Source organism: Triticum urartu, chromosome 2A (genome assembly GCF_056163025.1).
Source record: "Triticum urartu cultivar PI428250 chromosome 2A, HENAU_Tu73, whole genome shotgun sequence".
NCBI classification, from domain to species: domain Eukaryota; kingdom Viridiplantae; phylum Streptophyta; class Magnoliopsida; order Poales; family Poaceae; genus Triticum; species Triticum urartu.
This window is the reverse complement of record NC_141874.1, coordinates 385,979,253-385,993,430: the sequence shown is the minus strand read 5'-3', so window position 1 is coordinate 385,993,430 and position 14,178 is coordinate 385,979,253.

Below are 14,178 nucleotides of genomic sequence, written 5' to 3'. Positions count from 1 at the left end.
TCTTCAAATTATGAAATATGAGTTGGGAGTTTCAAAGGATCAATTTCAAGTCCTTTTGGAATTAATTTTCAATTTGGATTTATTTGAGTTTTATTCAAATTATTTTTCTCCAAAAAGAAAATATATGGAAATTAGGGTAACATGATTCCCTACATTAGAAAATTGGAGAAAAATTAATTTGAAATCATTTTGGTATTTTTAAAATGATTTTTGTTGAATTTTAATAGACCAATAGCACTCTTCGAGTTATTAGAATTTGTGTGTATTTTATTTAATGCTAGAAAAATGTTCATGTCGTAGAAAATCTTTTTCTGAAAATTTTGATATATAATATGCCTATATAAAGTTTAATTTTATTTTTGTTTTTCAGTTTATCGCATTCTGTAAAAAAACCGCGCGGCCGGCTGAAAAAAAAAGAAACTGCACCGCGCGGCCGGCCGAAGGCCTTTAGGCCCATCACCTCTTTTCTTCTCTGTTTCGTATATTTTCGTCTACGTTTAGTCCCACATTGCCTAGCCTTTGACCCCTAAGCCTCTTTTCCACCAATAAATATAGACCCATAGAACCTCCAAAAAATCATCCAATTCGGGTTAAATCAGTATTTTGGTTTGAATAGATTTATTTAAGAAAAATATATTTCTCCTCTCCGGCGCGACTTCTAGAAATTTTCTCCACTCTCCAAAGTTGTCTTTTCTCTGCCTTATAAAGGTATCTTTCTTTATTTTTTTCTTCTTATCCTTCCGTAGTTTATTATTTTTAGACTAATATGATAGAATAATTAGATTATCAATTAGTCTACGTATTTATACGTTAGACCCTAGCCCGTAGCTATTTTTTTTCTCTCTTCCGTAAAACAGCTTGGCCCTGATTTTTCAAATAGCCATAACTTTTTACTCGTTTGCCCAAATCCAACGAAACCAACGCCCACTTCTTCGTTATGATGTCCTCTATCCAGTAATCCAACCCAAACATGTTTTTGAAAATTTTAAAATTTGAATTAGATCAGATTTGAATTCAAACTTCTTTTGATCATATCTTTTTATCCGTAACTCCGTTTGAGTTGATTCTTTTTGCAAATCGAAGCTCTTGACCTAAACATTCTAATAAGGCCAAATTCACATAATTTTGGTACTGTTAGAAATTGTTTTATGTTGCAAGAGTTATTTGCTTGGTTTTGATGTTTCCGAATCGTCTTCTTCGATCTTTCTGATCTTTTGAGTGATTGCTTATGTGTGGTTACTGTTGCTTGCTTACGATAGATTGACCGGAGTGTGACGAGTAGATCTATCAAGATTTTGAGTGCGAATCATCTTCATCAACATTGCAGGCAAGTTCACACTTTGATCATACCTTTTTCTACAACCCAGTTTTATTGCATTAGATCAATCCTCACAAATTGCATGATTAGGATCTAATTAAATTGTGGGATGAGAAGTAGATGAGGTAGTACCTATTACCTGTTTATTATCAAACCTTTGGGAGTTACTTCTACGTTTGCTTATTATGCCATGCTATGCTAGTAGACGTGGATTGGGTGAGTGATATCCATGACAGATGTGAGATTGTTAATTAATGGTTTATCTAAGGTGGCAACCTAACACACATCTGGGTGGATTGAGGCACCTGGGGTTTCCAGGACTTGCCTGTTTTTCTTCTGGACCGCCACCCAGGCTCAAAGGGATCATGAGATTATTCATACTAGAAACTTCCGTGTGCAGCCACACGCCATTATGGGCTCTGGCATGGTTGACTAAGTTGTGCGAACTCTTATAGTGGTAGACTAGCAGATGTAGGGGATGTAGGTGGTACGGTCTACCCGATCGTAAGGTGCTAGCGCTTCTGAAAGACTATGTCTCGGTCATCCGTCTTCTCAAACACCCTGTAGTGCGAGAAACCAAACGGAGGCGATCGAGTCTTGTGGGGAAAAGTGTGCAAACCTCTGCAGAGTGTATAAACTAATCATGATTAGCCGTGTCCCCGGTTATGGACATCTTGAGTATCTATTTCTTGGATTATCCTGTTGATCTCATCACGTTACTTTAAATGAACTTTGTTGGGTTTTAATGATGATGCTTAATTGGGATTGAGAATGCTTTCAACCATTCTCAATGTTCAACAACCACCATGATAGTTAATTAAAATGTATTCCTTTGCAGTAGGGAAAAATTGGCTTTTCGCAAAAACCTTATAACCATAGAGCTTTTCCACCAACCATATATGCATATAGTGATAGCCATTGTTCATCATTTTCTCTATGGTGTGAATTTGCCAGTACATTCAATGTACTGACCCGTTTTGGGCTGCAACGTCTCATGTTGCAGGTTTCTTACGTCGAGTAAGTGATACATTAGGGTTACGATTTCTACACTCAACTTTGCCATTGGTGTTGATGGGAATCCACAACCTTGTTACATCCGCTATTTCGGATTTGAGGTAATAGTATTTTACGTTACTTATACATGTGATTTACCTCTGTTATAAATCCTCGAGTACTGTGTGTGTCAGCATACCGATCCAGGGATGACACTAAAGCACAGAGACTTGACCCATTCGGGTCGGGTCGCTACAAGATGGTATCAGAGCACATGTTGACTGTAGGACGTGACCCTAGAAACTGGCAAGCCCATAGCAAAGATTTTTCTCTACAACTTTCCCTTTCAAAAAGATCTTTTACCTCTCTTCTCTTCTGAGCTTATTCAAAAATTCCCTTTAGTGAGACCATACCCCTTTACCCTTTTGACCACACGAAGATTCGACTAATGAGACCACCCCAAGAAGTACAAGATATCGAACAACTAAGACCACTTCGGAATGAAGAGTATTTTCCATGCATCTGAATAATGGAAACTACAACGGTTGAAGACCGAAGACAAGTAGGATTTGAAGGCTCTAAAGAATTCCCAGATTTGTATGACCTAGGAAGGCTACCCTTATGGAACTTGGCAGATTATGGAAGTTGTCATGTTGCAGGTTTCTACACTCAACTTTTCGGTTGATTTACCTCTCTTCTCTTCTGAGCTTATTCAATGTACTGACCCGTTTCGGGCTGCAACGTCTCATGTTGCAGGTTTCTTACGTCGAGTAAGTGATACGTTAGGGTTACGATTTCTACACTCAACTTTGCCGTTGGTGTTGATGGGAATCCACAACCTTGTTACTTCCGCTATTTTGGATTTGAGGTAATAGTATTTTACGTTACTTATACATGTGATTTACCTATGTTATAAATCCTCGAGTACTGTGTGTGTCAGCATACCGATCCAGGGATGACACTTAAGCACAGAGACTTAACCCATTCGGGTCGGGTCGCTACATTAATCACACATCAGCAAACTAGCATGCGGTTCCGCTGGTTTTTGTTTGTTTTACCCTACATTTTCTAATGCTAGCTATTACATCACTGCTACGAGCCTCTGTTCATTAATTTTTTGTGTGTTCTTGATCTTCCCAAGTTGCATGACTAATTTGATGCTTGTATTAATTATGGAGCTGCCAACCCCATCAAGCAAAATATTTGTTCTTTCGGGGCTGGCACCTCAAACAAGCATAAAAACAGAGGGAAGCAGATATATTGTCGTGTATGCACACACCCTTATTTCATTAGTTTAGATGAACCATTGATGATCAATTCGAACCAGTGCATGCAATTAAAATTGATTTTACCAAAATAGAGGGTGAAGAATAAACTACAGCAAGTAGATTTGCAATCACGGGATGCTGATGATATCTTCAAAGAACATTGCAACATCAACGAGGCTTCACAACAACATATGGTAAGCTAGTGTGTTTTAGTACATGTGAAATGTAATGCGTTTGGGCTGCTTTATTGGCTTGTGCCCTCAACCTGTAATCCTATAGAATAACAAATAGTTTAGTTGTCTGCTTTGCTGTAACATCCCAAATTTTTTATTTGGAATGTTATACATAGATCATCCATGCATATCATGATTTATTGCATTTCCGTTCCGCAATCCTCGAAATCCTAAGCAACTCAAGGACCCACGGAGAGAGTTGGGGATTTTCCGGTTTTCATATTTGATCTTTATCAAATAATAAAACGAGGGTTTTGATTTTAATAATTGTTCTCTCCGAGAAATATTTCATATTAAATCCAATGAGTGGAGATAATAAGACTTCTCCAAAATAATTGAAATATTGGAGGAAAAATATTAAAATCATTTATTGGATTTTATTTGGTTTTATTCGGATTTTATTTGCATTAGAAAAATTGCACGTTTTCAAAATTGCATTTTAGGGCCAAGAAAATGTTCAACTCATCCTAAATATTTTATTTAGATGGTGAAAATTTGTTCTGGCATTTTTAGGTTTTTATTTATTTTTTTAGGATTTTATTTCGGTAGGCGAAGTTTAAAAAAAAGCAGTTCCCGCGCCGACTGGGCCTAAGGCCCAGCCGCGCCAGGCCGCCGCTGCCGCCGTCTCGGACAGAGTCCGAGCCGGACTCCGCCTCCGCCGCCGTGACTTGCCCCCTACTCCAAGCCGCCGCCCCCTCCTATATATATGCACCACCCTGACCCCCCACCACCACACCACCACCGCCTCCCGCACCCCGCCCAGAGCCGCCGCCGCCGCACCCCGCCGCCCGCGCCGCCGCCGCACCCCGCCGCCCCGCGAGCCGCCGCCCGCCGCCCAAGCCCTCGCTGGAGGTAGCCGCCGGTTCCAACCGCCGGTTTTTCTAAAAAAACCGTTTGGTTTATTTTTTTTTCAAAACCCTAGTTTTCATTTTTTTTAAATACATCGGTTTTTCTTTGGTTTATTTATTTAGCGAGTGTTCGCTCGTTCGTTCGTTTTAAACGAACGCGTTCTTCATTTAGATCCGGATAACGAACGTTCGTTCGTTAATCTGTTCGTCGTTTTTCTTTTTCTTGGATTTATTCCACGATTTTTCTGATCATGATTTCTGATCCGATCTTAATTTCTGTTTATCTTTTCGCTCGTTTATCGGAATTAGGCGATTCAAGCGCCTGGAGTTTCGTCACGAAACCCTCTTTCCGGTTAATCAACTCAAACAAGTTTTTGTTACTGTAAAATTTGACTTAAGCTCAGATTAGTAAACGAAGTGGTTTTCTTTCGCCGTTTGACTTTCATTGATTCGTTTGATTTGATTCTTTTTGCGTATCGGAGTTCTTAAGTTGAACTTTCGGTTAATCTCTCTTATTTGAGTTCTGCTTGTGCACCGTTGCTTGTTACTTATGTATGTTATTGTTTGCTTGCGATAGAATTCCCGGAGTGCGAAGCGTGTTACTATGAGTCTCTAGGATTCGCGGATCGTCAGCAAGGCAAGTAACACTTTGATCATATCCCATTATTACCCATTTTTTTATGCATTAGTTCCAATCCTCAAACATTGCATGATTAGGATGTCATTAACTTGTGGGTTGGGAAGTAGTTGCTGAGGTAGAACCTATTGCCCTATTATATTCAAACCCTTGGGAGTTACTTCTGCGTATTGCTTATATTGCTATGCTATGCTCGTAGACGTGGTTTGGGTTTGAGTGAAATTCATGACAGATGTGATATTGTTAATTAACGGTTCAACTTAAGGTGGCAACTTAATCAAACAACTGGGTGGATTGAGGCACCTGGGGAACCCAGTGTTGTCTGTATTTTTTTGGAAATCCCGGGGTACCCGTGTGATCTTCCTATGGACCGCCACCCAGGCTCAAAGGGAACTGAGATGATTCATGCTAGAAACTTCTGTGTGCAGCCACAAGCTATTATGGGCTCTAGTATAGTTGAGTAAGATACGTGAAGCTCTTGAAGAGGTAGATCAGCAGGTAGTGGGTTTTGTAGGTTTGGTATGGTCTACCCGGAGTACAGAGTTAACGTTTCTGAAAGACTGTGTCTCGGTCATCCATTTCTCAAACACCATGTAGTGCGAGAAATCCAACGGAGGCGATCGAGTCTTGTGGGGAAAAGTGCGCAAACCTCTGCAGAGTGTACAATCTAATCATGGTTAGCCATGTCCCCGGTTATGGCCAATTCTTAAGTATCTAGTACTTGAGTTATCACATGTATCTCCCCATGTTTAATTAATATTGTTAGGTTGTTAATCACTTTAATTGGGATTGAGTTGGGGTTACCTTCTCAATGATGTTTCAACCACCATGATAGGTAAATAAAAATCTATTTCTTTGTTGTAGGAAAAAATTGGCTTTTCGCAAAACCTTCAACCATAGAGCTTTCCACTAGCCAAATATGCATGTAGTGATAGCATTATTCTGTTTCTGCTCTACTGTGTTATATTGCCAGCATATTCCATGTGCTGACCCGTTTTCAGGCTGCAACGTATTATGTTGCAGACTTTTCAAACGAGGAGTAAGGTTCGTTAGGTCGTTGCCGTGCAGCTCAGCTATGCCGTTGGAGTTGAGGGACTCACCCTATCTTCCAAGCCTTCCGCTGTTATCGCATTAGATGGCCTTAAGCCATGTTATTATAATAAGTTCTCTTTGGAGACATTCAATGTAATGGTGTGTGATTGCTACTCCGCTATAAATCCTTCGAGTACTGTGTGTGTCAGCATTACCGATCCAGGGATGACACTAAAGCACAAAGACTTAACCATCTAAGGTCGGGTCGCTACAAGATGGTATCAGAGCACACGCTGAGTGTAGGACACGACCACTAAGATAAACCCTAGGTCACACTTCTCTACTCATTTGTGACTCCTCTCCATTTTCTACTCTTTAGGATGACCGAGATGAAGAACAAGTTTGCACAACCGGATGAAGACACACCTTTTGGACGCCACTTGAAGGAAGTCACTAGGTACTTGAATATTGGAATACCAAGCTTCACTAGGACGTACAACGCCACTTTACCAGAAGAAGAGCGCTGGATGATTCAAGTACAAGTTCCAGGAAGGACGTTCTCGCCAACCTCTAAACCCATAGAATTTTCCTTCGATGCACCAACCTGGAGTTTAGGAAAGAGTATGGCAGCTCACATCACCATGGGACGCATTGGAGAAGTTTACAACAGGGAGCTTAAGGACACTATTTACCAAATATGTGGGCACCGAGACGACCAATGGGATGTAATCAGTACTAAGAAGGATAGATCCATTGCAGCTTTCATCCAGGAGTTAAACCAGCACATTCGACGTCAGGAGAACCAGATGCGTGCGGACATGATGGACATGAAGAAGGCGAAGACTAGGATCATCGAGCTGGAGGAAGAACTCAAGTTTACCCACGATGGATATGAGGAGGAAATCAAGACCCTACTAGAGAAGAATGACGACTTAGTCAAGAATATCGGAGTATTCATGGGAGAACTAGCACCAATAGAAGAAGAAGAAGAACCCAAGGAAATACGCCCCGAGGACTACATCATCATCGACGACACCGACTCCGACCCTAGTGATGATGACTTCGAAGACGAAGCTGGAGCAGACATCATGGAGTCTTCCACCGATCAAAATTTCTAGATGACCACCAACCATTAGTAGTATTTTCCCCATGTATATAGTAGTAGTGAGCACTTTTGCGATAGTTCTAGACCGTTTGTATGCCCTTGCTTGATTGATTGAGTGAAATGATTGTGTTTGTCTCATGTGCATATGGGTAGTGTTTTCTCATTAGACCCCTTTTCTATTCTAAATCTCTTCCATCTAAACCCATCAGATGCCTCCGAGACGTGACACCGGTTTTGCATTCCCGCCGGAGCTCACCCAGTTGATCCAGCAGCAGAATACCTTGATGCAATTGCTAGTTCAGAACTAGGGCAACAACAACAACAACAACCCACCGCCAGTGGACGACCTAGCCCGTTTTCTAAGGTTACAGCCGCCGGCGTTTTCCAGTAGCACCGAGCCTATAGTTGCTGATGATTGGCTACGCCGAATTGGGAGGGAGTTGAACACCGCAGGTTGCACAGATGATGACAAGGTGCGCTTTGCCGCACATCAATTGGATGGACCAGCAGCCTCGTGGTGGGAGAATTACACAGCCACTTTTCCTATAGCCAATGTCACTTGGGACCAGTTTCAGCAAGCTTTCCGCACATCCCATGTCTCCACTGGAGCTATGCAAATGAAGAAGCGGGAGTTTCGCAACCTATGCCAGGGGAACCGTACTGTGGCTCAGTACGTGGATGAGTTTAGCAAGTTATCACGCTATGCCCCTGATGATGTGGCCACAGATGCCGCGAAGCAGGAGAAGTTTATGGAAGGGTTGAATGATGAGATGAGCATGTAGTTGATGGTAGCAACCTTCAACAACTACCAGGAGTTGGTAGATGAGGCTCTTATGATTGAAGGGAAATAGCAGCAGATTGAGAGCCGCAAGAGAAAGTATGGACAAGGGAAGTATAACTCAGGAGCTCAGCAGAAGCCTCGTCTAACCCCGAACTCGGGAGGACTTGTTCACAACCATGGAGGTCACAACCACACTGGAGGAGGATCACATAACCACAGTGGTGCTAAGAATGGGAATGGGAACGGAGCTAACAATAATCAGAACCGCTCCAACCCGTCCACTCCCGCCAAAAGAGACTTAAGTCAGGTTACCTGTTTTAAGTGCGGGAAGACAGGGCACTATGCCAATGATTGCCCCGAAGGAAGGAATGGAAATGGAAATGGAAGCGCTGGGAAGAAGCCCAATCCATTCAACAAAGGACAAGTGAACCACGTTAACGTGGAGGAGGTTGAAGAGCAGCCGGACGCGGTAATAGGTAAGTTTTTGGTTAAGTCATTTACCGCTCTTGTTCTTTTCGATACTGGTGCATCGCATTCATACATATCAAGGGGATTCGGTGGACAAGTTTAAACTACCAACCCAAACCCTTAGGACCCCTCTTTTAGTGAGTTCACCCAGAGCAGAGTATATGGCTAGCCGATGGTGTGACCAGATACCCTTAACCATTGGCACACATGTGTTTCCGTCCTACCTAATTATCTTGGAGTCGCAAGGATTGGATGTGATATTGGGTATGGACTAGATGTCAAAGTATGGAGGAAGCATTGACTGTGCGAGTAAGTCGATTTATCTCACCACCCTGGAGGGAAAAAGGATTAAGTATGTGTCTAGGCATGTGCCTAAAAGGAGCCAAGTAAATGCCCTTACAGGAGTTTTTCAGGAGGAAGTGCCGGTAGTAAAGGATTACCCGGATGTTTTCCCAGAGGAGTTACCAGGCATGCCACCGGACAAAGATATTGAGTTTTTGATAGAGTTGTTACCAGGAACAGGACCAATATCCAAGAGACCCTATCGGATGCCCGCGAATGATCTAGAGGAAATTAAGAAACAGATCAAGGAGTTATTGGAGAAAGGATACATCCGAAGGAGTTCATTACCCAGGGGAGCCCCAGTACTTTTGGTTGAGAAGAAAGATAAATCCCTAAGGATGGTTGTTGATTATCGAGCCTTGAATGAAGTGACGATAAAGAACAAGTACCCACTGCCAATGATCAATGATCTCTTTGATCAGTTGCAAGGAGCTAAAGTGTTCTCAAAGATCGATTTACGATCAGGGTATCATCAGTTGAAGATACGAGAGAAGGACATACCAAAGACGGCGTTCACAACGCGATATGGATTATACGAGTACAAGGTCATGTCGTTTGGACTGACTAACGCCCCTGCCTATTTCATGAGCATGCTGAACAAGGTGTTCATGGAGTATTTGGACAAGTTTTTTGTGGTGTTTATTGATGATATCATGGTATACTCAAAGAACAAGGAGGAGCACAAAGAGCATTTGCGTTTAGTTCTCGAGAAGCTCAGGGAACACCAGTTGTATGCTAAGTTTAGCAAATGCGAGTTTTGGCTGAAGGAAGTCGGATTCCTTGGACATGTTATATCAGGAGAAGGTATAGAAGTACACCCCAGCAAGGTTCAGTCAGTCATTGAATGGTTGGCACCCACCTCAGTTAGCGAGATCCGCAGTTTTCTTGGACTCACAGGATACTACCGGAGATTCATTGAGAATTTTGCCAAGATTGCAAAACCAATGACTGAACTGTTGAAGAAGGATACCAAGTTTAAATGGACAGAAGATTGTGAAGCAAGTTTCCAGGAGTTGAAGAAACGTTTGACTACAGCCCCAGTGCTAGTACTGCTAGATATACATAAGGAATTCCAAGTGTATTGCGACGCCTCTCGCTTAGGACTTGGATCTGTGCTTATGTAGGACGGAAGAGTTGTTTCGTATGCCTCACGACAACTAAAACCTCATGAGTTGAATTATGCTATGCATGATTTGGAGCTAGCAGCCATAGTGCATGCGTTGAAGACTTGGAGACATTACCTTATTGGAAACCATTGTGATGTGTACACGGATCACAAGAGTTTGAAGTACATCTTCACCCAGAAGGAGCTGAACCTTAGGCAGAGGAGATGGTTGGAGCTTATAAAGGATTATGACATGAAGCTACACTATCATCCAGGAAAGGCCAATGTCGTAGCAGATGCATTGAGTCGGAAGAGTTATGCTAATATCCTTGAAAGTAAAGGACTGCCGAAGGAATTAGCAAAGGACATCATGGAACTTCGATTAGAGATTGTACCTAGAAGGTTCATTGCCACAATGGAGGTTCAGTCGACATTGCTGGACAAGATTTAGGAAGCTCAGAAAGATGATAAAGAGATTGCCGAGATAAAGGAGAAGATGGGCAAAGGGAAGGCCAAAGGTTTTTGTGAGGATGAGCACGATACCCTATGGTTTGAGGACCAAATTTACGTGCCCAATAATCAGGAGATTAGAAAGTTAATACTTCAAGAGGTGCATGACTCACCATACTCGATACACCCCGGAAACACCAAGATGTATTTGGATTTGAAGGAACATTTCTAGTGGACTGGTATGAAGAAGGATATTGCCGAGTATGTAGCCGTATGTGATGTATGTCAGAGAGTTAAGGCAGGACATCAGAAGCCAGCAGGACTGTTACAGCCTATGCCGATAACTGAATGGAAGTGGGATAAACTTGGCATGGACTTTATCACCGGATTACCTAGGACTAAAGCAGGATATGATTCCATATGGGTAGCAGTTGATCGTTTGACCAAAGTAGCTCACTTCATCCCAGTGAAAACCACCCATACAAGTGCAAAGTTGGCCAAGATCTATATGTCCAGGATCGTATGTCTGCATGGAGTTCCCAGGACCATCGTATCGGATCGAGGAACACAGTTTACTTCAAAGTTTTGGCATCAGTTACACCAGACTTTGGGAACGAGATTGGAGTTCAGTACAGCGTTTCACCCGCAGACAGATGGACAGACTGAGAGAGTAAATCAAATTTTGGAGGACATGTTGAGAGCCTGTGCGCTAGATTATGGATCTAGTTGGGATGACAATTTGCCGTATGCAGAATTCTCATACAACAATAGCTACCAAGCCAGTTTGAAGATGGCACCATTTGAGGCCCTCTATGGACGCAGGTCCAGAACACCGTTGATGTGGGATGAGGTAGGAGACTGACATTTGTTTGGACCAGACTTGATTAAAGAATCTGAGGAGAAGGTAAAACTGATCCAAGACCGACTGAAGATTGCTCAGTCCAGGCAGAAGAGTTATGCAGACTCAAAATGCAAGGAGGTAACCTACGAAATTGGAGACAGAGCCTATCTGCGAGTATCGCCCTTGCGAGGAGTGAAACGTTTTTGAGTTAAGGCAAAGTTAGCCCCGAGATTTGTAGGACCGTATCGCATTTTGGAATGGATGGGAGAAGTTGCCTACAAGTTGGAGTTACCTGAGGGATTGTCAGGAGTCCACGATGTGTTCAATGTTTCACAGCTGAAGAAGTGTCATGCTGAGATGGCTGATATACCATTAAGAGATACAGTACCCTTGGAGGCGATTCAGTTGGACAGTGATTTGACTTACGAGGAGAAGCTAGTTAAGATTCTTGAGTTTGCCAACAAAGTCACCCGCAGTAAGGTTATCAACTTTTGCAAAGTTCAGTGGAGCCACCATACCGAGGATGAAGCTACCTGGGAACGAGAGGATGATCTCCGCAAGGACCACCCATACCTATTTTCTAGCCAACCTGAATCTCGAGGGCGAGATTCATCTTAAGGGGGTAGGTTTGTAACATCCCAAATTTTTAATTTGGAATGTTATACATAGATCATCCATGCATATCATGATTTATTGCATTTCCGCTCCGCAATCCTCGAAATCCTAAGCAACTCAAGGACCCACGGAGAGAGTTGGGGATTTTCCGGTTTTAATATTTGATCTTTATCAAATAATAAAACGAGGATTTTGATTTTAATAATTTTTCTCTCCGAGAAATATTTCATATTAAATCCAATGAGTGGAGATAGTATGACTTCTCCAAAATAATTGAAATATTGGTGGAAAAATATTAAAATCATTTATTGGATTTTATTTGGTTTCATTCGGATTTTATTTGCATTAGAAAAATTGCACGTTTTCAAAATTGCATTTTAGGGCCAAGAAAATGTTCAACTCGTCCTAAATATTTTATTTAGACGGTGAAAATTTGTTTTGGCATTTTTAGGTTTTAATTTTTTTTAGGATTTTATTTCGGTCGGCGAAGGTTAAAAAAAAGAGGTTCCCACGCCGACTGGGCCTAAGGCCCAGCCGTGCCAGGCCGCCGCCGCCGCCTCCCCGCGCACGAGCCGCCGCCGCCACCGACTCGGACAGAGTCTGAGCCGGACTCCGCCTCTGCCGCCGCGCCTTGCCCCCTACTCCAAGCCGCCGTCCCCCTCCTATATATACGCGCCACACCAGCCCCCACCACCACACCACCACCGCCTCCCGCACCCCGCTCCAAGCCGCCGCCGCCCGCGCCGCCGCCGCACCCCGCCGCCTCGCGAGCCGCCGCCTGCCGCCCAAGCCCTCGCCGAAGGTAGCCTCCGGTTCCAACCGCCGGTTTTTATAAAAAAACCATTCGTTTATTTTTTTCAAAACCCTATTTTTCATTTTTTTAAATAGATCGGTTTTTCTTCGGTTTATTTATTTAGCGAGTGTTCGCTCGTTCGTTTGTTTTAAACGAACGCGTTCTTCGTTTAGACCCGGATAATGAACGTTTGTTCGTTAATCTGTTCGTCATTTTTCTTTTTCTCGGATTTATTCTGCGATTTTTCTGATCGCGATTTCTGATCCGATCTTAATTTATGTTTATCTTTTCGCTCGTTTATCAGAATCAGGCGATTCAAGCGCCTGGAGTTTCGTCTCGAAACCCTCTTTCCAGTTAATCAACTCAAAAAAGTTTTTGTTACTGTAAAATTTTACTTAAGCTCAGATTAGTAAACAAAGTGATTTTCTTTCACCGTTTGACTTTCGTTGCTTCATTTGATTTGATTCTTTTTGCGTACCGGAGTTCTTAAGTTGAAATTTCTGGTCAATCTCTCTTATTTGAGTTTTGCTTGTGCATCGTTGCTTGTTACTTATGTATGTTATTGTTTGCTTGCGATAGAATTCCCGGAGTGCGAAGCATGTTACTATGAGTCTCTAGGATTCGCGGATCGTCAGCAAGGCAAGTAACACTTTGATCATATACCATTATTACCCAGTTTTTTTATGCATTAGTTCCAATCCTCAAACATTGCATGATTAGGATGTCATTAACTTGTGTGTTGGGAAGTAGTTGCTGAGGTAGAACCTATTGCCCTATTATATTCAAATCCTTGGGAGTTACTTCTGCGTATTGCTTATATTGCTATGCTATGCTCGTAGACGTGGTTTGGGTTTGAGTGAAATTCATGACAGATGTGAGATTGTTAATTAACGGTTCAACTTAAGGTGGCAACTTAATCAAACAACTGGGTGGATTGAGGCACCTGGGGAACCCAGTGTTGTGTGTATTTTTTTGGAAATCCCGGGGTACCCGTGTGATCTTCCTATGGACCGCCACCCAGGCTCAAAGGGAACTGAGATGATTCATGCTAGAAACTTCCGTGTGCAGCCACAAGCTATTATGGGCTCTAGCATAGTTGAGTAAGATACGTGAAGCTCTTGAAGAGGTAGATCAGCAGGTAGTGGGTTTTGTAGGTTTGGTATGGTCTACCCGGAGTAGAGAGTTAACGTTTCTGAAAGAGTGTGTCTCGGTCATCCGTTTCTCAAACACCATGTAGTGCGAGAAATCCAACGGAGGCGATCGAGTCTTGTGAGGAAAAGTGCGCAAACCTCTGCAAAGTGTACAATCTAATCATGGTTAGCCGTGTCCTTGGTTATGGAAAATTCTTG